Source organism: Rhinatrema bivittatum, chromosome 1 (assembly GCF_901001135.1).
Source record: "Rhinatrema bivittatum chromosome 1, aRhiBiv1.1, whole genome shotgun sequence".
NCBI lineage: Eukaryota > Metazoa > Chordata > Amphibia > Gymnophiona > Rhinatrematidae > Rhinatrema > Rhinatrema bivittatum.
The window spans coordinates 541,588,763-541,616,018 of record NC_042615.1 but is presented as its reverse complement, the minus strand read 5'-3'; the positions used below and the strand labels follow the sequence as shown (position 1 = coordinate 541,616,018).

The 27,256-nt window shown below is 46.6% G+C and overlaps 1 protein-coding gene across 4 annotated transcripts in view; it reads left to right on the top strand.

Moving 5' to 3' along the window:
- SPO11 (SPO11 initiator of meiotic double stranded breaks) overlaps positions 1 to 27,256 on the top strand; it is a 358,551-nt gene that overhangs the window by 317,272 nt on the left and 14,023 nt on the right. The window lies entirely within an intron of this gene.

Below are 27,256 nucleotides of genomic sequence, written 5' to 3'. Positions count from 1 at the left end.
CATGGTGATGGGTGTCGAAAGCCCTTTTTGATCTCTGAGTGGCCTTTTCGAGCAGCTGTTGGGTATTTTGCCACAGTTGATGAAGTTCCTGAGCAGTTGCCTGCGCTGCCGGGGAGGCGACAGACAGTGGAAGTGGAAGCGGTGGCAAAGGTTAGCGTCCATAGACCAGCTGGAAAGGTGATGAACCCGTGGAGGTGGAGACATGGGAATTTAGTGCGAACTCTGCCCAAGGCAGGAGGTTGGCCCAGTCATCTTGCTGCAGACTCACATATGCTTGCAGGAATTGCTTAAGGGTTCTGTTGGTCCTCTCGGTTTGGTCATTGGCTTGAGAGTGGTAAGCCGAGGTAAAGACCAAAGAAATATAAAATTTCTTACAGAGATTTCCAGAAGCGTGCAGTAAATTGAATCCCACAGTTGGAGAGAATATGTCTGGGAACACCGTGGAGCCGAAACACATGCTTGAAAAATGGCTTGGCCACCTGAGGTTCTGTAGGGAGACCTGGTAGAGCCTCAAAATGCGTCATCTTAGAGAAGCTGTCGACTGTGACCCATATGGTGTTATTTCCATTGGAGGCAGGCAAATCCACAATAAAATCTGTGGCGATATGGGTCCAAGGTTCACTGGGAATGGGGAGTGGTTGTAGAAGTCCCCAAGGTTTCCCTGCCAGAGGCTTATGCCGAGTGCACGTGAGACAGGACTCTACATATGCTTGAGTATCCTTATGCATGGTAGGCCACCAGTAGTAGCATTGCAGAGTGGAGAGAGTCCTGGACTGACCTGGGTGTCCAGAGGTCAATGAGTAGTGGGCCCATTATAGAACCTTTGGTCACAACGGACGAGGAACCACGGTCTTACCCGGAGGCACTGGGAAAGTGACAGACAGAAGAACCTTTGCGGGGTCAATAATATGACGTGGGATATCTGGCAGATCCTCAGTGATGAATGACCGAGAGAGGGTGTCAACGTGGCCATTCTTTTCTCACAGGACAAGCAAGATGGTAGTCCTCACATATAGGTGACATCACAGGATGGAGCCCTGTGCGAAAACTTTTCTGTCAAAGTTTCTACAAAGCTTTGACTGATACTGGCACACTGAGTGCACTGAGCATGCTCAGCCTGCAATTATCCCTGTGAGCCACAGGTGTCTCCCTCAGTCTTTTTTCCGCTCTGCAGTAAGCATAGCAGTTAGGAGCTCTGTGAGAAATTCTAACACTTAAGAACATAAAAACATGCCATACTGGGTCAGACCAAGGGTCCATCAAGCCCAGCATCCTATTTCCAACAGTGGCCTATCCAGGCCATATGAACCTGGCAAGTACCCAAAAACTAAGTCTATTCCATGTTACCGTTGCTAGTAATAGCGGTGGTTATTATCTAAGTCAACTTAATTAGTAGCAGGTAATGGACTTCTCCTCCAAGAACTTATCCAATCCATTTTTAAACACAGCTATACTAACTGCACTAACCACATCTTCTGGCAACAAATTCCAGAGTTTAATTATGCGTTGAGTGAAAAAGAACTTTCTCCGATTAGTTTTAAATGTGCCACATGCTAACTTCATGGAGTGCCCCCTAGCCTTTCTACTATCCGAAAGAGTAAAAAACCAATTCACATCTACCCGTTCTAGACCTCTCATGATTTTAAACACCTCTATCATATCCCCCCTCAGTCGACTCTTCTCCAGGCTGAAAAGTCCTAACCTCTTTAGTCTTTCCTCATAGGGGAGCTGTTCCATTCCCTTTATCATTTTGGTCGCCCTTCTCTGTACCTTCTCCATCGCAATTATATCTTTTTTGAGATGCGGCGACCAGAATTGTACACAGTATTCAAGGTGCGGTCTTACCATGGAGCGATACAGAGGCATTATGACATTTTCCATTTTATTCACCATTCCTTTTCTAATAATTCCCAACATTCTGTTTGCTTTTTTGACTGCCACAGCACACTGAACCAACAATTTCAATGTGTTATCCACTATGACGCCTAGATCTCTTTCTTGGCTAGTAGCACCTAATATGGAACCTAACATTGTGTAACTACAGCATGGGTTATTTTTCCCTATATGCATCACCTTGCACTTATCCACATTAAATTTCATCTGCCGGGGCTTATTGGGGGAGCAAGATGGCCGCCAAGTGAAAGGCTGCGAAGGACGCTCGCTCCGTGATTTCTTAGAAAATTTTGCTTTTACAAGATGCCACACTCAAAGAGAAAAGCCAAGCTCTGAGAGGCGATAGCTTCATCTTCGTCGCTGATCTCTGAAGCTGGCCAAACATAGATTGAAACATTTTTCGCCGCCGAGGCAGCAGGAAAAACGCCGGTGGAAGCAGCCGCTGCAAACGCCGATTTTGGGCGGATTTCGGCCTTACTGGCTGAAGAAGTAACCCTTAGTCCCGGCGCTCCAATAACCACCCCCCTCCCCGGTTCCACCTGAAGCTGTGCTTGGAGGGGTAAGTACACCCGAACTACAATTAATGCCTGGAACTTTTGCAATTGAAAATATTATGAAGAGTAACTTACCCCAAGCCAGTAAAAACGAGGAAGAAAACGCTATCAGGGAGATAGGGAGTGGGGAAACTATAGGGGGGGGGGGAGAAACGGCCCAGAGGCCTCTGCTAGGAATGTACACTCCTGCTGAATTGCCGAAGACGATAACACTGGAGTCGCTGTGGCATGCAATAAAAGGCCTGGAGAAGGCAGTTATTGATTTGACAAATATTACTCTACAATCTAATAGTAAAATACTGAATCTTGAGAAAAATTTAATGGAACATACTAATATCCTACAAGGAATGGAACAACGTATGGAGAAAGTGGAAAAAGCTCAATTTGAGACTATGAGAGTAGAGAATATAAGTGTGAAGAAACTAGAGAACTTGGAAAATCAAATTAAATATCTGAACCTTCGGGTTTTGAATTTCCCATACATAAAAGAGATATCTGCATACGATATGCTGAAGGAGTATATGATAAAGATTCTGAAGATTCCGTCTGAGGGATTACCAGTGATTTCAAAAGTATACTATTTACCGAATAAGGAAGAAAAAGGGAAAGAACCACCTCAGGAAGAAGAAAATGTATTGAATTTGACTCAGATTCTGGAAATGTCCACTGAAATAGAAGTTAAGAGAAGAATGACCTTACTTCTTCAATGTACTTTTTCTTCAGATAGGGATCTTATATTAAAGAGATATATGAGAAATAGAGAGGAAGTATATTATGGGAGTAAAATTTGGATATACCCGGACATATCTCGAATGACACAAGAGAGACGTAAGAAATTTTTGGCATTCAGGTCTGATGTTGTGGCCAAGGGCTCCAGTTTTAGTCTGAGGTATCCCAGCAAATGTGTAATTAAGCATCTAAATGCGAAATATATTTTCTTTGAACCTGCCCAATTACAGAGGTTTCTTGAGCCTAGTAACCCCCAGAACCTGTAGTTATCGTAGCTAATACAGAAGTTTCTGTTGCATTCTCACGACGGTCAAAATGCTTTTGCAAAATATGTAAAAATTTCTTGTAAACCGCCATGTTTAATGTCTCCCCCAATTTCTTGGAAAAGTAGATAAAAATGTTATGAATGACTGAGTAAGAGATAAAAAGTCTTATTGTTTAAAAAATTATATGATGGATGTTAATCTACGCATTGTATTATATTTGCTGGAAGTGAATATTGAAAATTAATAAATATTAAATTAAAAAAAAAAATTTCATCTGCCATTTGGATGCCCAATTTTCCAGCCTCACAAGGTCTTCCTGCAATTTATCACAATCTGCTTGTGATTTAACTACTCTGAACAATTTTGTATCATCTGCAAATTTGATTACCTCACTTGTCGTATTTCTTTCCAGATCATTTATAAATATATTGAAAAGTAAGGGTCCCAATACAGATCCCTGAGGCACTCCACTGCCCACACCCTTCCACTGAGAAAATTGTCCATTTAATCCTACTCTCTGTTTCCTGTCTTTTAGCCAGTTTGTAATCCACAAAAGGACATCGCCACCTATCCCATGACTTTTTATTTTTCCTAGAAGCCTCTCATAAGGAACTTTGTCAAATGCCTTCTGAAAATCCAAGTACACTACATCTACCGGTTCACCTTTATCCACATGTTTATTAACTCCTTCAAAAAAGTGAAGATTTGTGAGGCAAGACTTGCCTTGGGTAAAGCCATGCTGACTTTGTTCCATTAAACCATGTCTTTCTATATGTTCTGTAATTTTGATGTTTAGAAGACTTTCCACTATTTTTCCTGGCACTGAAGTCAGGCTAACCAGCCTTTAGTTTCCCGGATCGCCCTGGAGTCCTTTTTAAATATGGGGGTTACATTAGCTATCCTCCAGTCTTCAGGTACAATGGATGATTTTAATGACAGGTTACACATTTTTACTTATAGGTCTGACATTTCATTTTTTAGTTCCTTCAGAACTCTGGGGTATATACCATCCGGTCCAGGTGATTTACTACTCTTAAGTTTGTCAATCAGGTCTACCACATCTTCTAGGTTCACTGTGATTTGGTTCAGTTCATCTGAATCATTACCCATGAAAACCTTCTCCAGTGCGGGTACCTCCCCAACATCCTCTTCAGTAAACACCAAAGAAAAGAAATCATTTAATCTTTCTGCGATGGCCTTATCTTCTCTAAGTACCCCTTTAACCCTTTCGATCATCTAACGGTCCAACTGACTCCCTCACAGGCTTTCTGCTTCGGATATATTTTAAAAAGTTTTTACTGTGAGTTTTTGCCTCTATGGCCAACTTCTTTTCAAATTCTCTCTTAGCCTGTCTTATTAATGTCTTACATTTAACTTGCCAACATTTATTCATTATCCTATTTTCTTCTGTTGGATCCTTCTTCCAATTTTTAAATGAAGATCTTTTGGTTAAAATAGCTTCTTTCACCTCCCCTTTTAACCATGCCGGTAATCGTTTTGCCTTCTTTCCACCTTTCTTAATGTGTGGAATACATCTGGATTGTGCTTCTAGGATGGTATTTTTTAACAATGACCATGCCTCTTGCACACTTTTTTACTTTTGTAGCTGCTCCTTTCAGTTTTTTTCTAATTATTTTTCTCATTTTATCAAAGTTTCCCTTTTGAAAGTTTAGCACGAGAACACTTAAACGTTTACTTCACAAACAGTTTTCCCTGCACGGGTCTCCCTTCGCGTATGTTTATTCGACGCTCGGTGAGTACTATGCTCTGTTTTTTCAGTCGGTTCCTGTCACCTCCCTGGCCTGCCAACTGACTGCGGCCTTCCCTCTCCCTATGTTTTCAGTTAGCCACACATAGCCTGCGAGTGTCCCTCTGTGACACTCTGCCTGGTTATTAGCGCTAGTGGGACAGGGACTTCCACGGTTTCCGTTGCCGCCAGGGCCCCTGTCGATTTCAGGTCCTTTGATTTCCTCGGTACCCTCGCGCAGTCGATGCCCCCATCACTACCATCGGTACCCCGTTCAGACCATCCTGGATTCTTAGATGCCATTGGTACCCCTCCCCCTGCGGTACTCTGATACCATCGTCTCTGCATCATTTCTATCAGTGCCATCCATGTTTTCATCCATGGCACTGATTTTTCCTTGGGTTCCTCAGTGCCATCATTGCCTGGATGGATGCTATCGATGCTCACCTTTGTGTCGTCGGTGCCATCCATGCCTGGGTCGATGTCATCATCGCCCAGGGCACTTTCATCGATGCCAGGGTCATTTCCATCGGTGCCCAGGACACTTCCATTGATGCCCAGGTCCATTCCATCGATGGGCATCGATGCTAGGGTCGATTCCGTCGATGGGCATCGATGCTAGGTCAGTTCCATCGATGGCATCCATGCCAACATTAATTCCATCAGTGCCCATGTCTGTGCCATCGATGCCCATGTCGGTGACATCGATGCCATGGACACCTTTGGTGCCCGAGTCAATCCAATCAATACCGTCAATGCCTGTGGCCATGCCGTCGATGCCCATGGCCATGCCACCGATGCCATCGGCGTCCACCTCTATACATCAATGCCCTCGATGTCCATGTCATTTCCATCGGTGTCTTCGACATTCTTATGGATGCGGTCATCGACTCAGTCGATGCCGGTATCATTTTTCCGATGCCAACGATGGTTTTTTTCGATTATTCGATGCCTCATTGTTCCCATAGATACCTACGCTGATGTCGTCAGTGCTTCCGTCATTGTCATCATTGCTCTGCTCGAGTCATTGATGTTTTTTCATGTATATATTTTTGACTTTATCCTCGAGGCCACTTCGGCCACCATCGACACCATCAATACTGACATAGCACCGCCACGTAATGCCCTCGCCTGAACACAGTGCTCCATGCTTTGGGTTCTTATTAAAGCCCCATATTAGCCTCTGACACTACATAGTGCCAGGAGCAGTGCAGGCATGCTGACAGTCCGTCATCAGTCGCCATCCAAGCCCGCGAGGGCATCCATCTCGGTGCTGGGGAAAGACCTGGCCGAGCACCATGGCATGCATTGTCACCGCCATCGATGCCATCCAGCACATCGGTGCTATCCTTCTCGATGCTGGAGAATGCTCGGGCCGAGCAACATCACCACTGCCATTGACACTGTTCCACACAGTATTGGCAGTCTTTGGTGCTCCAGAAACACCGGAACGAGTTCCGAAGAATTCTGCACTGGCGTCACGAGACATCGAGCCGCTGTGATGAGGGCTGGGTCCACGAGCTATTAATTGGCTCTCCTGTTCCCGAGGTGTGCCCCACCGACATCGGTGCGGGATTATGGCCCTCCACTAATTACGATGGTAGCACCAGCCACGCTCAGCCTGTCTCGCCTATACCTGCGCCACCATACCAGGCATCAGAGTTGAGACGGGCGTCTACTCCCTCGATGACTCCTGAAATCCACGGAGCCAGCAATCTTCACCGGCTCATCCTTCAGCGATCCACGTCGGATGTTAAGTACCCGCTTCTGTGGCATTCCCATTGAGATGTGTTTTCTAATTCGAGCCACATGGTTCAAAAAGTTCTAGGTCATGTACCTTCCAAGAACCGTATTAGTGTCACATATCGCTATGCCAGCTATGTCAGCCACAATACCAAGAGAACCTCTCTATCTTTTCTTTGGGGGTTGCATCACGACATCCTCCCTTTTTCAGCAATGAGGCTCTGTACTGATTAATGCTCTGGCTTCTGGTTCCTGATTCAGAACCAAAGTTCCAGGTGCATTCGCTGATCTGCTAAACACGAGATCAAGCAAATACTGCCTCAAGTGCAAGTCCACCTCGAAGCCTGACGACAGGTCTCAGTGTCTCCTTGTACAGCACACAGAAATGCGGATAAGACTTTACCGCTCACGCTCCCGTGGGAGGTTACATGATATCCAGAGAACATCAGCCCCTCCAGTTGGAACCTCCTGGTTTCCCAACTGGCCGGATATCAGAGCGGCCACCCCACTTTGTACCAAGGTTCCCGGTACACTCCCTCAGATGCTACAAAGCGCAGAGGGAGGGAGGGGGGTTGGGGAGTTTTAATTACACTATTCTTTCTTTCTGCCCATCCTGGACCTCAGAAATACCAACTTTCTTCAGAAGGCACAGGTAAAATGGTATCTCTCGTCACCATGCTTCCATATCGCAGTAAGTACATTACCTCTAATCTTTCTATGTGCTTCATGGTGAGTCAACAATATTACAATCCCAAGCTCTGCCAGATGCACCAGCTTCGGCAATTGGGGTATTTCATTGAATCACTATCGGTGACTGCTGTTTCTCTACGGAGTGCAACATCATTCATGCTTTCCTTGCATAGACAGCTGCATAACCACAGTCAGTCCACGCAAGGAGTTCTGACTTCTTCATGACTCACTATAAATTTACTATAAATTTACTATCTGGGATTACTGTCACTGCGATAAATCCCTTATACAACACTTCTGGACACCACAGTCACAATGACCTTCCTGTCCAGCAACTGCGCAGACATTCTAATAAATTCTTACATGTCCCTGCGTGTATATCCCATAACCTCAGCCCCTCAATTCTTCATTGTCGGGCTATGGGGTTTTTTCACTATGCACTTTCCTCATAGATCCAAAACTGCTATGGGTTAGATTCAGTGAAATTCCATTATCAGTGGGTCTAAGCTGTTCAACCTCTTTTGTCCCTCATCTATATTACAGATCTAGAACCAAAACCTAGTCTGATCCTGCTCATGCTCGCATTTACTCAGGGTTGTAAGTTTGACCTGAAATCTTCTCAACCCAATATGCGTCTATTCCGCTCCAGGCACAATTTTACATAAACTTCCTGGAGCTTGTAGCCATGAGTTATACCCTTATGCCTTCCAATACTGCCTCTGCAACAAATCTTTGTGCATACAGACAGACAGCATAGGAACAATGTGCTTTCCAACACACAAGCATGCACAACATTTTAGCTGCTCTGCAAGGAAGCTGCGCAACTCTACCCTTGGTCCTTGCTCACTCTACGCATCCTCGGGCCACTTATCTAAGAGACTTACTGAACACACTAACAGACCTTCTCCATATAGTTTCCATCTTCTCGAATGGTCTCGGACTACATGTGTGGCGAGAAAAATCTTCTGGTGCTGAGATCAACCGAACTTGCCCTCTGCGTCCGAATCGAACCATACGGTGCACAGATTCTACTCCCTACACATGTTTCCAATGCGTTCCCATAGTCACCTTTCTTCCATCAAGGGCCTCTTAAATGCATCTCTTCCACTGCCTCTCATAGCCAGCTCTCTTCTAATGCTGAACTGGGACGGGGTTCACTGTTCCTCAGACCCACGTTCTGGCCGAGACCAGTATGCTTCCCATACTTCTCAATCTATCACACCAGTAACCAATTCGCCTTCTCACCAGTCAGTCACAAATCATAGACTCACTGATGATCTCAAGTACTGCTAGCGTCACAAAACCTTCCATACATAAATCCTACCATTCAAAATGGCATGATTTACCACATGATGCATACAAAAAGGTATTACCCTTTTTCTTTTTTCTACACCAATCTTTTCTCTTGCTCCCTCGGATTCTGCTCCCCCGACACCCTCCACATAGATACATCTCTGTTCCAGTTGGTGTATCATTTGGGAGTGGGGATACCCAATTAACAGTAAACCCCTTCTGAGTCAGTTTACCATGGATTATCCACTGATCAAGCCGCCTCTATTTTTACTAGTCACGAAATGGAACCTATATTTCGTGCTTATAAGTCTCATACGTTCTCCGTTTGAGTCTTTCCATTCCTCTCATTTCACAGTATGGCATGGGAAATGTTTTCCCTCATAAATGTCATTTCGGCCAACAGGGTCAGTGAGTTACATACCTTGTTACACAGTCATTAGACCCTGCGTTCCTCCGTGACTGAGTGGTTTTATGTATTCAACTTCATATCCTGCTTAAGGTAGACGTTGCATCTCACTTTACTCAGAATATACTCTGCCCATTTTTCCCAACACCTCTCTCTCACCAAAGTGAGAGGGTTTTTCCATTCCTTGGACAGTAATAGTGTACTTGCATTCTATCTAACTCTTGAATTCCACCTAACTCTTTCCTTCTGTGGCAAGAGTCAACTTGAGAGTTCCACTGGGCAAACAGACCTATTCCTCCTAATTGACAGTCTGTATCTCTTTTCCTACCAACAAGCAGGCATTTCATTACAACACTGTGTGTAACCCCACTCTGTTTCATCCGTCCCAGCCTCAATAGCTTCTCCTCGGCCGCTGTTGCTTGTACATATTTATCAGGCTGCAACCTGGCGCTCTCTCCATACCTTTGCAGCATTATTGCTTAGATACGACTAGCCGGCATGCTCTATGTTTGGCCAGTCCATCTACTCTTATTCTTTTCAAATCAGGCAAAAAATAGAGACTAGCGGGCTTATTCAGCATTTAAACATTGGGCATGATGGAGGTGCTCCAGATTCTTATGATTGGTGTAAATGATTATGTGGTGTTGGGCACCATGAAGCCAGTGGTGCCATTATTCTAAGGCTAGCTTAATTGCGAGGAGCTCCCTATCTGCAATTCCATAATTGCATTCATCTTGGGAGAATTTCCTTGAGAAGAAGGCACATAGGTACAGGGTGACCTTGGAGGAGTTCTGACTTATGATGGCTCCTACCTCCACCAAGGAGGCATCCACTTCGATGATGAAGGGGCGTGTAGGGTCCGGATGATAGAGACATGATTCTCGCAGAAAGGCATCTTTTAGGTCTCGAAAGGCCTTCACAGCCTCAGGTGAACAGAGCTTGGTGTTAGCCCTTTTCACATGAGGGTAGTGAGAGGAGCAGCGATCTTGGGGTAGTTGGCAATGAAATGTCTGTAATAGTTGGAGAAGCCCAGGAACCTTTGTAGAACCCATAATCCACTTGGCTGGGGTCAATCACGGATACTCTTGAATTTCTCTGGATCCATGGTGAACCCATAACTGGAGGCAATGTACCCTAGGAAGGGAAGACTCTCTTTCTCAAAAAGACACTTATCAGTTTGTCATATAAGTGATTGTCATGGAGGCGTTGACGTACTCAGCGAACATCTCAGCAATGAGAGATAAAATCCTAGAAAAGATAAGGATGTCATCTAGGTATACCATAAAGGAAGTCTCTGAAGATTTTGTTCATCAACTTTTGGAACACTTCTGGGGCATTACATAACTTACGCTTTTCTTAAACAAGAACTGTAGCATTTGGGTCCCCATTTGGAGAGCTGCAAAGAGGTCCAATTGAACTGTAGGGAATGGAGTTGAAGCCAGGGTAGCCCCAGAACCATGGAGTGGATTGCCATATGTTCAACATGTAGAGCACCAATGCATAAGGGCACTGGAATTGTGGTGAGTGTAATCTTACCAGGTAACGGGTCTCCATAGATGGAGGAAATTATTAGGGAAACCTTCTTGGAAATGATCAGTATGTGCAGGTGGTCCACCAAAGCCTTCATTAGAAAGTTCCCACTGGCACTGGAGTCCACAAGAGCCAGGGTGAAGAAACTCTGGTCATCAATGGAGATAGTTATGAGAATGGTCAATTGGGGAGCCGGAGTCATGAAGCCTAGGATCAGCCCCCTACTAGACCCTAGGCTCATAAGTTTCCCAGTCTGATCGAGCATTATGCTGTACAATGCCATAAACTGCCATAGTCGAGACATAGCCCAGAATGGCAACACCAAAGGCATTCTTCTGGAGAGAGGTGTCCTTGTCCCAACTGCATAGGTTCCACAGTGTGAGCCACAGGATGTGAATGCGAGGTTGGTGGAGATAACAGCCATGGCAAATGGGGAATTGAGGAGGTGGTCCTTTGAAGTGGCCAGAGCTCCCTGGCCTGCTCCTGAAGATAGCAATTTATTCTGCCGGCCAAGTCAATGAGACTCTCCAAAGACTCCAGGAGGTCGTGGGCTGCCAGCTCATCTTTTATTGGGGATGAGAGCCCCTCAAGGAAGATAGGACACAGAGATTCATCCCTCCAATTGAGTTCTGTAGTTAGGTTCTGGGATTCTATTGTGTAGTCTGCTAGGGTCCAGTTTCCCTAGCGTAGGTGGAGGAGATCCGCGCTTGATGTAACCTGGTGGCCAAGGTCATCAAAGACCATTTTGAAGGTTGCGACGAATTGCTGGAAATCTCGAAGGATTGGATCAAGTCATTCCCAGAGTGGTGATATCCACACTAGGGCTTTGCCATCGAGACAGGAGAGAATGAATGTGTTCTTGATAGCATCCTCTGGGATTAGTATTGACTGAAGAGAGAAGTGCTTATAGCATTGGTTGAAAACCCCCTAACATTGCTTTGGATCTCCAGCACACCAGGGAGGTACAGGCAAAGGAATAGAGGGGCGACATAGCTGCAAGAATGGGTGGAACCACCGTGGGTGGCGTCGGTGCAGCTGGCATGGCCGTGGATTCTGCCAGGCATCGAGACATTCCATTGAAGCTGCCAAAACTTCAAGGAAGTGCTGTTGTTCCTGGATCTTGTGAGCCAAGCCCGGAATGGCCTGAAGGGAAGTGACCTCCACTGTGTCCATGGGCCTTGGCAATCTGTTGTGGATATGGACCCTTAGGTCAAGGTGGAGTTGATGCTACCTGCAAGGAGGAGCCCCACAGGTCCCCACCATCAGCAGGCGGAGCTGGCAGAAGCAGAGGCCCCACTGTAGTTTTGCCAATACCAGCCTATATTCCTCTTAGGTTAAGCTCTTGGGTGCTGGGGCTGGCTGGTCTTAGGTGTGGGTCTCTGAGAAGATGAAGATCCATACAGATGAAGTCATTTCAGACCAGCACAGAGAAGGAAGTGAGGTCAGGGCAGGCAGCAGTCAACAGGGTGAGGTTCAGGCTCTGGTTGGAGACAGGCAGTGTTCTTGCAGAGTCGTGGTTCTAGCAGCGGTCTGGGCAGGCAGCATTCAGTCAGAAGCTGAACTAGGCAGTGGTTAGGGGCAGGTGGAGGTCGAGCAGCATCGAGGTCCAATTCAAGTTCAAGCCAGAAGTCCAATCAAACCAAAGCCAGAAGTCCAAACCGAAGAGACAAGGAATGAGGAGGGGGGAAGGAGAACAAAGGACCACTGTGCAAGATGAGATACTGAAGACAGATGAAGGAAAGACTGACCACGAAGACACGAACTCAGGAGATGACCAAACTGCCAAGGAACCAAGAAGAGAACACAGGAACAACACAAGGTAGAAACCAGAAAGCAGGAACCAAGAACGCAGGCAATGCACTTCTCCAGAAGGAGTTGACCTGTTGCCAAGGCAAGGAAGGACTGCTAAGGTGGTCTCTTATAGGCCTCTGCCGGTGATGTCATCTTAGTGCACCTTTGATGTTTTCCTGCCGCAGATCCTTTAAGAGGGATGACATCAGCACGCATGCACCCCTAGGAGGGGCCTGAGGCAAGAGCAGCATCGGCAGCAAGGCTGGAGCAGGGACCTTACTCGCAACCAAGGAAAGTTGGCCTGGTGGTGGGGAGAGCAGCAGGGAAGGCAGGCTGAGTACAGTGATATATCACACACTCATGGGGAGGCCTCCCTTGGTGACAAAGGCGGGTCTCCAAGGTCCAGGGCTGGAGGTAAGAGCGGAGGTCTGTGGGACTGGCGTATGGACCGCCAATTGCAACAGATCTGATTTTAAATTGTAATAAGACAGTTCTTCTTTGACTAGGTAAACCTGCATTAGCAATGGTGATAGCAAATGTAATGATCAATAATCTTCCTGTTGCTTTAAGTGATGAAGCTTGTAATTTAGGTGTATTATTGGATTCTTATTTGACTTTAAATTCATAGATTGAAAAAGTAGCCAGGACTTCATTTTATAAAGTAAGTACTGTTAGACCATTGTGCCACATTTTACCTTCCCAGGATTTTTGGATTATTGTATAGGCCATATTGCTTAACAATTTAGGAATTAAATATTTTGGCAGACTGAAGTAAAGTAAAGTAAAGAGAATTGCAATAGTCTGTCATAGATTTAGTTCAAAATGCAGTAGTTTGCATAGTTTGTGGTCTACAATGGGTCATGAGTGTAATGGCAACCAATGGGAGAACAAATTAAGTTCAAAGTAAGGCTATTTACACAGAAAAGTATTGTTTGTCAGACAGATCGAAACAAACTAAACAAAAGATATAGCCCATCACCTGTTCAATACTGAATAACTCAAAAAACAGAGAACGGTGATTCTATTAGATTTTATCTCCCTTGTAGAATTCTTAGGTGCTAAAATTAGATTATGATCTACCTGCATTTATTAATGAAAGTGGCAATTGCCATTATGCCAGCTGGAAAACACTGTATATCACCAATTTTTATCATGTACCAGCATATCTTCGTAGTGAAATGTATACCAACATTATTTTTAAGTCTTTTTTTGCTTGTATTAAAATCTTATAAAAAGCTGCCAGATGCCCCTGAAGCAGCCGTTGATACACAGTGAAGCAATACTGCAAAATATTCACCCTTGGCCGAAAAGATTTTGAAAAGGGGAGTAATTTTCTTAATTTTATTTGCTCACAAATTCTAAAAGAAATTTAAAAAAAATGCAGATAGTTAGGCAGTTAGGACCATAATGATTATATAGAGTCCAAATACCCAATCAAATAAATGAGTCTTTTATACAATATAAATCTTCGTTTATTAACTTACACAATTCCTCATAAAAAACACACACACATTCACACCTCATTCATACCTTAAAATAAACCATATATATGGAAAAATACCTATACAATGTGTCTCAACAATAAATTCATGTGTATTATATAAATATTACGTACATATAAAGTGTATATGTTCTTTACACCTCACATATATGTAATAACAATTTCTCACAGGACAAGCAGGATGGTAGTCCTCACATATGGGTGACATCATCAGGATGGAGCCCAATCACGGAAAACATCTGTCAAAGTTTCCAGAATTTTGACAGGCCCCTATTGGGCATGCCCAGCATGGCACTAACCCCGCAGCCAGCAGGGGTCCCCCTTCAGTCTTCTTTTTTCCGCGCAGCAGTAGCCTCGCAGTAAAGGAGCTCTGAGGAGATTCCTGACAGGAATTTTCCTCACGGAATTAATAAAAGTTAAATTGCCCCACAGGGGTCCCTCCTCTAACTTTTCTCAGTCCGCGGTACTCTGGTAAGTTTTTACCCGTTTCCCGTCGATTACCGTTGAGTTTGGCCTTCGCAGCCTACTGGCTGTCGACCGTACTGCAGCTCGATTTTTTCGATGGCCATGGCGTCTGAGTTTCATCGGAACCCGGACTGTACCCGCACCATGTCTATCACAGACCTTTATAAAGTCTGTGTAATGTGTCTAGGATGTGAGCACGATGTCTTGACCTGCACCAAATGTGCCCTAATGACACCGAAGGGTCGCAAGGCCAGAATGGAGAAGATGGATCTTCTCTTCCGTGCTCAAACCCCGACTCTGTCCATTGTATCGACATCATCGGAACTGGCACCGTCAACTTTGCGTCAACATCGACCACCGACCGGTGACTGACTGGCATCAACGACTTTTCGGCCATCGACACCCTCTACTCCCCCTCAGGATCGAGGGGATCGCAGGGAGAAACATCACCATCGACACCGTAAGACTCGAACCATCGAGGGAGCAAAATCATCGACCTCGCCATCGTCCGAGCCGCTGTCGAAGAAACCCCGTACAGGAAAGGCACCGACCATTCCTGTGACTGGGTCACCAAGGCAACCCTCACCCGACCAAGGATCAGGAGCCGCGACTCTGCCTTTAACGGTGGTCCCTCCAGCTATGCCTCTGCCTCCTTCTTCTGTTCCGGAGCCGGGGCTGCTAGCTCCGGGTCTCCGAGAAGAACTGGACCGGATGGTTCAGGAGGCCATCGACAAGGCGATGCAACGTCTTCAGGTTCCTCCAGCACTGACACTGGCACCGCCTGTGGATCCGATCATTGACCTGATTATGGCAGCGCTGGCACCGCTGCTATCCAGGATGGAAGCGCTTATGGCCGCTTTTCCACCGATGGATCCCAGGTCTCTGATGGCTCCGATGCCCTCCCCACTGACAGCATCATCGGGAAGAGAAACACCGTTCCGCATCCCTCCATCGGGAGTTCTGCCTCAGCCATCGATGCCAATACGTCCCTCGCCACCGACTCACCATCAGTGCCAATACGTCCATCGGCACCACTGAGTCATCCATCGATTCCCTCGATGCCTGCACCAGTGCCTTTGATGCCATCATCGGTGCCTCCGATAATTCCTCCGATTCCTTCGGAGCCTAGACCGGGACCTTCAGGTATCCAACCACCCTGTCCCCTCTAGTTCCTAGAGGGACAGGTGCTGATCCTTATGACACTTGGGATGATGATACCTCAAAAGACACCGATGATTTACCTTCACCACCTTCACCCACTGAGAGTAGGAAGCATTCTCCTCCAGAGGACCTCTCCTTTATAAACTTTGTGAAGGAAATGTCTGAATTGGTTCCCTTTCAATTACAGATGGAACAGGATGATAGGCACCAGATGATGGAGTTGCTCCAATTCCTGGATGCCCCCAAGGTAATCACCTCTATTCCCATCCATCAGGTTCTTCTCAATCTCCTCAAGAAGAACTGGGAACATCCTGGATCAATTGCTCCAGTCCACAGGAAAGCTGACACTACCTATTTGGTGCAGTCAGCCCCAGGTTTTCAAAAATCACAGCTTGATCACCACTCGGTCGTGATAGAGTCTGCACAAAAGAGGGCACAGAGGTTGAAGCCTCACTCATCTGTTCCTCCTGGAAAGGAACAGAAGTTCCTAGATAACATTGGTTGCCGAGTATTCCAAGGGGCTATGCTCATCTCCCGAATTGCCGCCTATCAGCTTTTTATGACAGGGTCATTTTTAAGCAGATACAGGACTTCTCAGAATCCCTGCCTCAGCAATTTCAAGAACAATTACAAACCCTAGTAAACAAGGGTTTTGAGGCAGGCAAGCATGAGTTTAGAACATCTTATGACATTTTTGACACTTCTACCAGAGTATCTGCAGCTGCTATTTCGGAGAGACGGTGGGCTTGGCTCAAGTCTTCTGACCTTCGCCCAGAAGTACAAGACCGGTTATCTGACCTGCCTTGTGTCGGAGATAATCTGTTTGGCGAACAGATTCAATGGACGGTGGCAGAATTAAAGGACCATCATGAGACCCTAAGACAGCTCTCTTTGATGCCTTCCGACGTCTCCTCAAAACAGCCCTTCAGAAAGGACTCTAAGAAGTCATTCTTCCGCCCGAAGAAGTCTTACCCGCCACCAACCAGATCACGTGCCACGAGACCTTATCAAAAACTGCAGTCTCGTCAAGCCTGTAAACAAAAACCACAGGCAGCTCCTCAACCAGGACCTGCTTCAGGTTTTTGACTTCCACTTAGAGAGCAGTAGCCAGATTCCTCTGTCGCACATACTAGTGGGAGATTGATTGTGCCACTTCCACAACATGTGGCATTCAATCACATCCGACCAATGGGTATTAGCAATCATTGCTCAGGGTTACCATCTGAACTTTCTCGCCCTGCCACCGGACTCCCCACGTCTACAGACGTGGAGAACATCTGAACACTCCATTCTTCTGGATCAAGAGTTTTCCCTCCTCCAGACAAGAGCAATAGATCCCATTCCATACTCTCAGCAAGGCCTAGGGTTCTATTCCCGATACTTCCTAATCCCCAAAAAATCGGGAGGCGTCCATCCTATTCTGGACCTACGGGCCCTCAACAAGTACCTTCAGCGAGAAAAGTTCAAGATGGTCAGCTTGGGATCGCTTCTACCTCTTCTACAAAGAGGAGACTGGCTCTGCTCTCTGGACCTCCAGGACGCATACACCCATATTGCGATAAGTCCAGCTCATCGCAAGTACCTGAGGTTCCTAGTAGGCCCCAATCACTATCAATACCGAGTGCTTCCATTCGGCCTAGCGTCTGCACCACGAGTCTTTACAAAATGCCTTGTAGTCGTCGCAGCCTTCCTCAGGACACAAGGTGTTCACGTCTACCCCTATCTGGACGACTGGTTAATCAGAGCTCCCACTCAGCAAGCTGCTCTGTCGTCCCTCAAACTAACCTTACAAACTCTAATTTCATTAGGATTTCTCATCAATTACGACAAATCTTACTTAGTCCCATCTCAAACCTTGTCGTTCATTGGGGAAGACTTGGACACCTTGCAGGCAAAAGCTTTTCTGCCTCGACAGCGAGCGCTCACTCTTGCACACCAGCTGCCGTCTCAGCACTCTGCGACTGCACGCCAATTTCTCATCCTCCTGGGACCCATGGCGTCCTCAGTCCATGTCACACCAATGGTCCGCTTGACCATAAGACTCATGCACTAGACTCTGAGATCTCAATGGATTCAAGCTATTGAGCCTCTGTTGACCATTGTCCACGTCACCGACTCACTCCGTCTGTCACCTGGTGGAAAAATCAGACCAATCTCCTCCAGGGATTACCCTTCCAGGTTCCAAATCCTCAAATCATTCTCACCACTGACGCTTCCAACCTCGGGTGGGGAGCCCATGTAGCCGATCTGCAGACATAAGGCTCTTGGTCTCCAGAGGAAACCAAAGACCAAATACATTTCCTGGAACTTCGAGCAATCAGATATGCTCTCAGTGCTTTTCAGGATCGCCTCTCAAATCAAGTCATCCTGATTCAGACGGACAACCAGGTGGCCATGTGGTACATCAACAAGCAGGGAGGTACGGGCTCCTTCCTTCTGTGTCAGGAAGCTGCACAGATATGGGCGGAAGCTCTCTCCCATTCAATGTACCTCAAGGCCACCTACTTACCAGGAGTAGACAATGTGCTGGCAGACATGCTGAGTCGCGTATTTCAACTGCACGAGTGGTCTCTCAACCCCTCAGTGACAACCCCTCAGGAATTCTGGGACAGTATCCACATCACCCATTTTTCAACAATGGGGATATCTTTGCGTCCCCACAAAACCGCAAAGTGGAAACCTACTGCTCTCATTCGCAGCAAACTCTCTCAACCCAAAGACACATTCTCCCTCTCGTGGACAACCGATCTGCTCTATGCATTCCCTCCACTTCCTCTTCTCTCAAAGTCTCTCGTGAAGTTACATCAGGACAAGGGAACCATGATCCTGATAGCACCTCACTGGCCACGCCAAGTGTGGTTTCCAATACTTCAGAATCTCTCCATCCGCAGGCACATTTCCTTGGGAAACGACCCACTTCTGATCACTCAGAACGATGGGAGCCTACGCCATCCCAATCTTCACGCTTTATCCCTGACAGCATGGATGTTGAAAGGTTAATCCTTCAACCACTTAACCTTTCTGAACCAGTTTCCCGTGTCTTGATTGCTTCGCGGAAGCCTTCCACGAGAAAATCTTACTCTTACAAATGGAAAAGGTTCACGTCATGGTGCTCTTCTCAGTCCCTTGACCCCCTTTCCTGTCCAATTCCTAAGTTTCTGGACTATTTCTGGCATCTATCTGAGTCAGGTCTAAAGATTTCCTCCATCAGAATGCATGTCAGTACGGTAGCCACCTTCCATAAAGGTGTCGGAGATGTCCCTATATCAGTACATCCCTTTGTAACACGCTTTTTGAAGGGCTTGCTCCATATCAAGCCTCCACTACGTCCTCCGACCCCTTCTTGGGACTTTAATCTGGTTCTGGGTCAGCTCATGAAACCACCGTTCAAGCCTCTTCACTCCTGTGACCTGCGATATCTCACATGGAAAGTGATTTTCCTTTTGGCTATCACTTCAGCTCACAGAGTTAGTGAATTGCAGGCTCTAGTTACCTATACGCCTTACACTAAACTTCTGCAGGACCGGGCGGTACTCCGCACACACCCTAAATTCTTACCTAAGGTAGTTTCGGATTTTCATCTTAATCAATCCATCATACTACATATCTTTTTTCCCAGGCCCCATGCCAACCCAGGAGAACAGGCTCTGCATACACTTGACTGTAAACGGGCTCTAGCGTTTTACCTACACCGTACAGCTGCCCACAGGGAAAGCACTCAGTTGTTCGTATCTTTCCACCCTAACAAGTTAGGGAAGCCTGTGGGTAAGCAGACTCTCTCCTCCTGTTGGTGGGCTGCATATCCTTTTGCTATCAGCAAGCGGGCATTCCACTTCAAGACCATGTTAAAGCACACTCCGTGAGGGCCATGGCAACTTCAGTAGCACACCTTCGCTCGGTGCTGCTTCCTGACATTTACAGGGCTGCTACCTGGAGTTCTCTCCACACCTTTGCAGCCCACTATTGCTTGGACAATGCCGGAAGACAAGATTCCATCTTCGGCCAGTCTGTCCTTCATAACCTGTTTACAACATGACGTACCAACACCCTTCCACCTGCCCTGTGGGGTTCAGGTTGCCGTCTACCAAATTCCGCCCCAGTTGTTGTGCCTGTTGCACGCCTTTGGGTACATTTGGTGCATGTTCGGACATCCTCAGCTCGGTACTCACCCATATCTGAGGACTACCATCCTGCTTGTTCTGTGAGAAAACAAAATGTTGCTTACCTGTAACAGGTGTTCTCACAGGATAGGAGGATGGTAGTCCTCACGAAACCCACTGGCCGCCCCACGGTGTTTGCTTCGTAACGTTTTGTTATTTTATTTTTTGGCACTGCCTGTAGCTTTCAAATAAGACTGAAGGGGGACCCCTGCTGGCTGCAGGGTTAATGCCATGCTAGGCATGCCCAGTAGGGGCCAGTCAAAGTTCTGGAAACTTTGACAGAAGTTTTCCGTGATTGGGCTCCATCCTGATGATGTCACCCATATGTGAATACTAACATCCTGCTGTCCTGTGAGAACACCTGTTACAGGCAAGCAACATTTTGCTATATTGCATATATATTCTTTGTGTGCCCTTTTAAATAATTTCTTCCTACTACTAACTACAATATTATTTCCTCTTCAAGATCTTTTTCATTAAAGGCTTTTTTGTATGGAGTTCTTTTCTCATCTATTTCCAACAATGAATTCACACATTCACATAAGATCCTCTTATTATATTTCCTCTATAAGATCATTTCCTCATTTAATTCTTTTTCATTAAAGGTTTTTTTTCATCGAGTTCTCTTCTCATATCTTTCTCACAATATTCTCATATACGCATAAATTCCTCTTTATATTCCTGGTTCCTCTTCACACTTCCTTCCCTACAAGGAGCCTCGTTTCACCTTTAAGGCATCATCAGGGGAACAATACCATCTACAAATAAAATAAATATTTGCTAACTTACTAGTACTAATAAAGTACACATGCATACCAGCATGCAAATGATGCCACATTGGAATTTTATAACGTGCGCACAGGTGTGCGCACGTTATAAAATAATAAAATACACCAACTGTGCGCATAAATGCTCCTAATTTTAAGAGGTTACATGAGCACAGCTAGCGCGCGTGTCTTTCATAGGACTTTGTCAGCCTTTATGTGCGTATGTAAGCAGATTTTAAAACACGCTTGCATGATCCATTTTCCCAATTTTTCAATTTGTCCACCATTTTGTCCAGTTAATATTTAGGTCTTTCAGACCCTCTGTTTCTTCATCCTGTATGCCACCCAGTTGACCCGAACCCCTCATCCTTTCCTATAAGCTTTAAAACTTGAAACCTACAGACTTGCTCCTCATCAGGAGCAGCAGTAAAGTTATGCGGAGATCTCCAGTATGCCCCTCGGTGTTAGGTTTTAAAATACGGAGTTATGCCTGTAAGTGTTGATCCCACCCCAGAATGCCCATGCCAAGCCCCTTTCTACCCCCTTATTCCTCCCGAGTGCATGGATACATAAAAGTCAGATCTTCAATAGAATGTTGTGCTTCTAGCACAGCGATTCTCAACTGGTGTGTCGTGACACATCAGTATGTCGCCAAGCACTGGCAGGTGTGTCACAGCTCCCGGTGTCCCACTGCCCCACTTGTACTTCCCTTCTCCCCAGGGGCAGGGCCGAAGAGCGGAGAGACGCTGCGCACTGCCGCCAGAGGCCAGGCTGGTGGTGGCTGAAGAGTGGAGAGCTGTGCACTGCCGCCGGAGGCCAGGACAGCAAGGCCAAAGAATGGAGAGATGCTGTGTGCTGCTGCCAGAGACTAGGCTGGCGGGGCTGGAGAGACGTTGTGCGCCACCGGAGGTCAGGCCAGCGGTGGCTGATAAGCAGAGGCCAGGCTTATTGGGCCAGACAATGAGAAGAGGCTTCATGTCAGCTTGTGTGTGTATGAGTGGCAGCTTTGTGTCTGTGTGGTAGAATGGGTGCCTGGATGCGTGAGTGGCAGCTTTGTGTGTGTATGTGTGGTAGAATGGGTGCCTGGGTGCATGAGTGAGAGCTTGTGTGTGTGTTTGGTACAATGGGTGCGTGAGTGGCAGCTTTATATGTGTGAGTGGTAGAATGGATGCCTGGTGTGTGAGTGGCAGCTTTGTGTGTGTGTGGTAGAATGGGAGCCTGGGTGGTAAGTGGCAGCTTCATGTGTGTGGTAGAATCTGTGCCTGGGTACGTGAGTGATAGCTTTGTGGGTTGTGATAGAATGGAAGCAAGAGCATTTGTGTGTGTTTGAGAGCTTGAATGTCAGTGACAGAGCATGTGTGTGATTGAGAGAGAGACTGGTCAGAGGTGATGTGTTTCTGTGAGAGAGAGACAGACTGGTCAGGAAGATGATTGGTGTGTGTGTGTGTGTGTGAGAGAGAGAGAGAGAGAGAGACAGAGACTGGTCAGGGAGGTGGCTGGTATCTGTGAGAGAGACAGAGACTGGTCAGGAAGGTGACTGGTGTCTATGAGAGAGACAGAGACTGGTCAGCGAGGTGATGTGTGTGTGTGTGTGTGTGTGTGTGTGAGAGAGAGAGAGAGAGAGAGAGATAGAAACTGGTCTGGGAGGTGACTGGTGTGTGTGTGAGAGACAGGGACTGGTCAGGGAGGTGACTGGTGTGTGTGTGGGAGAGACAGAGACTGGTCAGGGAGGTGACTGGTTTGTGTGTGAGGAAGAGAGACTAGTTAGGGAGGTTACTGGTCTGTGTGAGACAGAGACTGTGTGTGTGTGTGTGAGTGACTGGTTGTGGGCCCTAAGGATGAAGACTATGAGGACAGAGCTTCAGCAGCTACTGCTGCTTCTGAAGAGTGCTATTGGCCTGCAGGGAAAGGAGTAGGAGAGTTGCTGGAGAGGGTAAGTAAAGGTGGCTTTTTAAGTTTATTTTTCTTGATTGACTGCCATTTTAATTATTGGGTATTATGTGATGTGTCTGCTGTTTTGAAATATTTTATTGATATTTGGACAATTTTTAATAATTTTTATGAGTTTTTAAGTGTTGTATGTTATTCTGTTCATCAGCTGTTTTGTAACATTTATTTGTAAAGTTTTACAATTATTTCTGTGTGGGATCTATAGCAGCTTGGCTTGCTCTGTTTTCCTAATAGGAGGTGTATTAGTGTTTAGGGCCTGGTTAAATATTTGTAGTGGTAAATTACTGTCTTTTCATAAGGAGGGGTATTGTGCCTGCCAGTAAAGAGAGTTTGTTTTGCTTTTACTGAGATGTCATCAGAACCAGAATATCTTTTTTTGGATGGTGAGTTGTATGGGTAATGCCCTAGTTCTGCTCTGTACCCATTGTTGGGGGTTGAGGGGGTTCCTGAGGATGCAGAATGTATATTTATATTTTGCCCCATGACAGTCACAGGTTCAGTGTGTCGCGCACGTGAGAACCATCTGTCAGGTGTGACCCGGCCGAAAAAAGTTTGAGAACCATTAACTTGATAAGTGTAAGCAAAATAAGATAATTCTAGATTTGAATCCTTTGTATTCAGCCATGTAAAAAACTGGGATAACCTTTTGGAACCACTAACCCACAGCATAATGATATTATCTATGTACCGCTTCCATAGTTTAATCTAATTGTTAAACGGCAACATGATAACCATTGTGCTTCAAAAGTTCCAACATATACATTCACCAAATCTGGAGCCATTGAGGCCCCATGGCCACATCTTTTGTTTGAGGAAAATAAAGATTGTCAAAGCAGAAGAAATTTATTTTTTATTTTTTGTTTTAAAACTTACTTCAGCCCTGGGGCTGAAGTAAGTTGCGTATGCTGGCTGACTGCCAATGCGCGATTCACCGCACATCGGCAAATGGCAGCTGTGCCGAGAGCCTCTGACCCTGCCACCGCCCCGCCCCTGGACTGCCTTGCCCACGCCCCACCCCCTTCCCGCCTTTTTAGTAAAGCCCCAGGGCTTATATGCGTCCCGGAGCTTTACGTGAGTCGCCGGGCCTTTTAAAATAGGCCCAGCGCGTGTAAGCCCATTGCTTTACCCAAACCCAATTACATTGTTTGTATACCAGTTTAGGATAAGTGCTCATTTGTTCCTCCTGATGACTGTTGGCTCATAGGTAAGACAGATGCTTCTTTTATTCCTTCTCTGGCTATGTGTTTCCAGCAAACGGCATGGACTCGGGGGGGGGGGGGGGGGGCAGTTGTGGGGGATGTGACAGCATCACTTACATGACAAGTGGCTTGTACATGTAGGTCTCCAAGCTATTGTGCCAGGTCCCGGCTTTCTCTCTTTATGCTGGAGAGGCCTGCTATTGTGGCATACCCAAACTATGCACTAGCCACAAAGCCACTACACACTTTCTATGGGTTCTCAGTAAACAATTGGCTTTTCCAATCCTCCCATTTGGAGCAGTTGAAATGTCCACACTGCAGGGATTCCCAGATCAGGTGTGCCCTGCTAGTGATTGGTCAGTCACAGTTTGTCTTGACCATCACACAGATAAAACAGAGCTTTGGCCCTAGCATATTAATTGTGGCCAGGTCAGACAAATGTATATCTCTGGGGGACATATGCAGAATAGCCAGGAACTTGCTCAATCATATCAAGAGGTAAATGTTTTTCTGATATGACATGTGTGGCAGCTGGAATGTACAGCTTCAGGGTTTGATGATTTCTAGAAATGGGCAGCGATAGATTGGTTGTGAGTGACATGCATATATTTGGTAGGAACCCCAGATGCAGTTTCCCATTCTGGAAGATCTGGCACACCATAAGCAAGTGCTATAGTGAGGGAATTGTGCAGAATAGAGAATCCCCACAGTCCAAGAGCAGACAGCTATGAGGCCTGCTGTTGCTTGGAACCAGGCAGACTTCATCAGACTGGCTGCTACCCCTCTAATGGCCAGGGTTGTGAATCTGTATAATACCAATTAGCTAAGAGTGATCAGATGATCCTTAGCTAACAGGTATATACTGTGTGCTGGCAAGAAAAAGGCCCAGATAGTCCATGTTGAAAGAGTGCATTCAGGGGGGGACCACCTAAGGGTCAAGGCATCAGAGTTCAAGCAAAGGCTCAGACAGTCCATGTTGAAGGAGTTCACTCAGGGGGGATAGGCTGAGAGCCAAGGCAGCAGAGTTCTACAAGGAGGCAGCAGAACCAGGACTAAAGAGCGCAGCATGGAGGCTGAGGCCCAGGAGAAGACACCGCAACATAGAGGCAGGAGTCCCAGGAAAAGACATGCAGCATGGAGGCAGGAGCCCCAGGAGATGACACTGCAGAATGGAGCCAGGAGCCCCAGGAGAAGACACCGCAGCATGGAGACAGAAGCCTCAGGAGAAGACACTGCAGCATGGAAGCAGAAACACCAGGAAAAGAGACATCAGCATGGAGGCAGTAGCATGATGAGATGAGATGAAATGTAACATCAGATACCAGGGAAGGCTTGGCATGCATTGTAGAATGTGTGTCAATACGCTCGTTATGTTGTTTATGGATGTAGCCATAGTGGTTAGAGCTTGCATGTGGGTGGCCATCTGAATCTGCAGGGCCTGGATCTGACTGTTGATAGTCCTTCTCAGGCACCCTAGCTCTGCCCAAATGTGGTGGAGTTGTACCCCATGCCTCTTTTCCAGCCAGTCCAGCTGCTCATACATCGAATGCTCTGCCTGTGCTGGGTGTGGTAGGAACTACAGTTTGGGCCTCCAAATGGTATGACAGAGATGGTTGGCTCTTCCTGCTGGGTACCTACTGCCTCCTGCTGGTGACATGGTGTGCTGGAAGTTGGTTGTGATGGCTCAACTGCCTCCCATTGCAGGTTGGGGTCTTCTATAAAGCCTGATAGGTTCAAGCTTACATTGAGAAGCCTTGTTGAGTCAAGGGGTGCCAGCATCTGCAGCTGCTCAGGAGACTGGTGCTGCTGCTCCTCCTTGCTGAATTGAGTCTGTGCATCCAACTGTAAGGGGGCCAGGAAATGTGGTACTGTGCTGCTGGTCCCTGGGACTGTGCTGCTGGTCCCTGGGACTTGATGGATGGGACCAGCGGAGTCCTGGGCGAGAGCTGTGGAAACAAAGAAGAAGACAAAAGTACCAATGCAAAGAAGTACACTTATACCGTTTGGCATCAGATGCACACTTTCCATCAATCAATGTGAGCATATTATGCCAAATGATGTGGACATTTGTAGCAGCCTTGACATTTACAGGTGAGATGAACTTACCAGCTCCAGCTTGTGTGGTGTTCAGTCACTTATCCAACCCCTTGAAGACATCCAGACATTGGATGAGGTTTTCTTCCATCAGTGTCATGATGATATGACAAGGGGCTCCTCCTTCAGTCTGTCGCAGATATTTATTGTGGCTTGCCATCTTTTCAGTTGGGCCTTGATGTCCTGGTACCTGTGGGCCACCTGCTCCACACTCCATTTGACGCTGCTGTGCCTGGATATGGCCTGGGCAATCATTCACCAGATCTGGCCCTTGGATGCCCTCGATGTCTTGGCTGCACGGTTGCCGAAGAACATTGCATAGTTCTCAAGGACCCCTGCGACTATCATGTCATTGTCCTCGATACTGAACTTCAAAGCCCTCAGCTGAACATGCTTTGCTGCCTGGCTGCGAGAACGGGGTGCCACTTCCGCTTCTGGAGAGGTGTCCTCCCTTTCCTCACTCTTGCTCCCACTCCCCACTCCCCATTTCTTCATCCTCCACCCCCTCCCCCAACTTCTGCACCTGCCCTATCAATTCCACTGCCCTCTCTATTCCCTAGCCTGCCATCCTCCTCCCTTCATACCTGCCTATCCCCTTCCTCCTTCCTCCTTCCTCCTTCCCCCTCCCACCTACTCCTATCCCTTCCCTCCTGCCTATCTGTACTCCTATCCCTGTCCCTACTCCTCCTAGCACTCCTACCTTCATCCTCCCTCTCCCCTCTTCTCCTGACACCTGTCCATTCCTCTATCCCCACGCCTCTCTTGCTCCCCACTCTTCACCACCACCACCACTCCTCCTTACCACCACCATGCCTCACTACCACCTCCTCACCACCACTCCTCTCCATCCTCACCACCACCATGCCTCACCACTCCTCCTCCTCCTCAACACCATGCCTCCGCCTCACCACCATCACTCCTTCTCCTAACACAAAGACAGATAAATAGGACATGCTAACAAAAATTTTCATTCCAACAAAGAACATAAAATACCAAGGGAAAGGGAAACAGAGGATATAAAAAAGCAAGACAACGCACTCAGGTAATCGATAGAAATAAGCTACTCCCACTAGACCACTCACCTACTCTCCTCTCCTCTCTCCAAATGCCTGACACACCCTCAGAGAGGCAGCTGCAGGAAGTCTGTATATATAAACCAAAAAAATAACATGTAATGCGGTAAATGTTGCATACTGCAGTAAATATTGGGCGACACACTAAGGCATCACGCAATGCGAAACCTACTGCGTATGGCACTATTTCCCTATGCGATGTAGTAAATCTAAATTTTACATAACCATGCCCCTTTTCCTAACA